A 3,086-nucleotide genomic window follows, 5' to 3' on the forward strand; every position below is an offset into this window, starting at 1 on the left:
GGAGTTCAGAGCCAGAGCCCAGCAGGGTTTCCAGGCAAGGATCCGCAGAAATGCCCTAGAGTGGCGCGCGAAGGTGTGGGGGCAGCTCTCCCCTAAATTGCAATTATGCAGGGAGTGGGGGGAAGAACGGCAGGCCTTGGCAGGGGCAGCACATGGAGGCAGGATTTCTTTTTATTCCCCCCCCCCCTGCCCAGAAAAAAAGATCCGTCCAGGCGGGCGAGAGAAGGGCGCAACTTGAATTTTTCATGTTGGCGAGGGGGAAAAAAATCCGAAATGGAAAATGATTTTATTGGTCACTACCCATAAGTCAACTAAAAACAGGGATAATTAGAGAGCGGGGAATTCGGGAGCCATAAATCCGCGGCGCCTTCTCCATCGGCGTCAGGAGTCTTTATGGCTTGCTGAGTTTTATTTTTGAGAGAAACGGAGTCCAGCGTTTTGGTGGAAGCGGGACTACCCGCCGGGCGCCGCGCCTCCCACCGCCGGGATCCGCGCCCAGCCGGACTCTGGGCGGGGGAGTCTTTCTCACCCAAACCACGAAGAATACAGACACTTGGTGCGAGTGGGGTCCCGAAGAAATGTTTGTAAGGAGATTCATTCTACTCGCGGTTTCCAAACGTCCACCCCGTCCTGCGCGCTTGGGGAGCCTTTTGTTCTAATTTACGCGGGGGGTGTGGGGTAGAACAAAACCAGAAAACAAAAATAACCCACCTTACTTTGCAACCTTCGGCAAAGCGGCTGGGAGGCCTTTTTCACTCCACACGGGTTTTTACGCCACCGGCCAGAGGCCAGTCTCCTCTTCTGAAACAGTCTCCTCACAAGGCCACCCTTCGCAGACACCGAGTAAAAATCCCACTACCGGGTAAGCCAGCGGGGACACTTCTAGGTCAGCTACCGCTAATTTGGGGAGAAAAGAAAGTAAATTCTTAACGAACTCCAAAATAAAAGCGCCCCTTTCCCGACAACTCGCGCCAAGCTCCCCCTTTGTTTTAAACACACACAAAACCCTTGTCCTTCCTAGGAACGGGGGCGGGGAGAACTGCGGGTCCACCTTCAGAAACGCTCCCCCCCCCCCAAAAAAAAACTATTCTCCGAGGAGCTCTTTTGTTTGAAGTGGGTATGGGGGAGGGGATGGGGCCGCTCCACTTCAGCTACCAGGCTCTTCCGATTCGGAAAACGAAACAAAAAAACAGAGCCCAATCGGCTGCGGGTCTACCACCCGCGCAAATCTGGGGTTCTCGGGTCTCTCTGCTGAGAGTTTCCTCCGATTGAGGCCACTAAGCCTCCAAAGTAAACACCCCGGGCCCCGAAACGCAGAATCCTGGGTTTCCGGGTTGTGGGGGATAGCTGTGTGAACTCAGGGTTAGCCATCATGCTGTGGTACCCACAGCGTCCTTGGTGAGTTCCGTGGGACTCGGAAGGAAGCGACGCGTATTTCCACAGGACGTGGCTCCCCGTCCGTGGTGCCGGTGGTGGAGAGCCCAGTAGGGATTCCAGAACACCCCGCAGGGGCTAACCGGGCGTTCGGCTGCCGTCCCAGGACCCCCTCGGAAAAACACGTTTGCTGCGAAAATCTCGCACACGCCAGCTGGGTTTTTAAAAATTATTATTATTATTCATTCCCTCCCCCAGAGTGCGCTCAGGACGCGCGGGAAAACAAGGAAAACGCACATACCTGGCGGCGCTCTGAGGGTAGCCTCGCGGGCCCTCCGTAGGCGAGGGAGCTCCCCAGAAGCCACTCCCCGCCCGGCTGGTCGCCCCAAGGCCTGCCTGCCCCCCCCATCTCCTCCCTCCCCGGCCACGCACACCGCGGAGCTAATTCTCCTGGAAGCAGTCGCGGGACACCGGCCCGCTTTTCCGGGAGCGGAATCCATTTTCTAGCGCCGAGGCCCGCGCCAAATCCCAGGCCACCGTCCGCGCACACAGTTCCCGCGGGCCTCGGGTTCAGGAGAGAGCGGCGCGGCCAGGACGCAGGCCTGCGGCTCGCTCGGCGGCTCCCGGCTCCTGCGCGCCCTTCTGCGTCCAGGCTCCGGCGTGTCCATGTTCCCAATCGCGACGAAAGGACGAATTCTGAGCCCTCCGGGAAGGGGGGGGCAGGCTGCAGCCGTGGTCCAGGCAGGAGCTCAGGGGCGGGAGGGGTGCAGGGCGGAGGGGCGGGCGTGCTACCAGCGCCCACGGCCGCGGCCCCGGGGGTGGGATGGGGGTGGGGAGAGCCCCACCCACGTGGATGCCCCCGCCCCGCCTCCGTAAGGGCAGCTTCCCCGCCCGCCCGTCCGGGCGCTCCCGCCTAGCTCCGCCCAATCGCCTCCCGCGGCGGCCGCTCCCTTTGTCTAGGCAGCCGGTGCAAACCAATGGCGTGGCGCGGGCGGTGCGCAGCTTGGCCAATAGACAACCCAGGAGGTGTGGCCGGAGGGAGGCTCGATCTCCCCCCCCCCCTCACCGCCCCACCCCCAGAAGAAACTGCAAACCCGCCAGCTGCTGGATCCGGGCTCTGGGGCCCCGAGTGTGTCTGCACCTTCGAGCTGGCTCCGCCATGGAATTCTGAATTTCGGATCGCTTTCCACTATCTTCAAAGTCGGGAAGGAAGTGTAAGGGGATGATTTCGGGGTTGTGGGGAGCGGGAAGGTGGCCCAGACGGAGTCAGTCCCGAAGCCCCAGGGGACTTGATTTTTTTTTTAGAACAGCCCGTTGCACTCTGGGCACGCCTTGCCTTGCACTTTGAAATTCAAGGGATGTCGCCTCCCCGGAAGTCAGAGAAGTGCCCCGAGATCGAATGGTCAATAATCTGATGCTTTGACTCAAAGGCATCCCAGAGTTCAGGGGTAGAGGTATATAAGCCCTTTCGAGGAGGACTGTAGGATTGGGGGCCGCTGCGCCTTGCTCACCTTAATGGGCAGCGGCCCATGAAGGCGACTCAGACCAAAGCAAACCACGGCCAGAGGTATGTTGCTGGCTTGCCCCCAGACAGACGGCGAAGGAAAGGTCTCAGGCGTCCTCCATCAAGCCCTGTAGTGCAGCAAGTGCAGAAAACAAAAACAAACAAATCCCAGAGCCAAGCTGATGTGTCCTGGACATACGGACACAAG

General features: G+C 59.7%; 1 long non-coding RNA gene across 3 annotated transcripts; it reads right to left on the reverse strand.

Moving 5' to 3' along the window:
- Positions 1 to 267: 267 nt before the first annotated feature.
- Positions 268 to 2,361, reverse strand: LOC311579552. Of its 3 annotated transcripts, none has more exons than XR_014773183.1 (2): positions 1,807 to 2,361; positions 268 to 897 (listed from the first exon to the last, which is right to left on the reverse strand). It is a non-coding gene; the product is annotated as an uncharacterized lncRNA (long non-coding RNA). The 3 variants fall into 3 exon arrangements; XR_014773184.1 differs by lacking the exon at positions 1,807 to 2,361 and adding an exon at positions 1,389 to 1,800; XR_014773185.1 differs by lacking the exon at positions 1,807 to 2,361 and adding an exon at positions 1,676 to 1,798.
- Between the last annotated feature and the right edge of the window lie 725 nt (positions 2,362 to 3,086).

Source organism: Acomys minous, assembly GCF_964271855.1.
Source record: "Acomys minous genome assembly, chromosome: 12".
In the NCBI taxonomy this organism is placed as follows: domain Eukaryota; kingdom Metazoa; phylum Chordata; class Mammalia; order Rodentia; family Muridae; genus Acomys; species Acomys minous.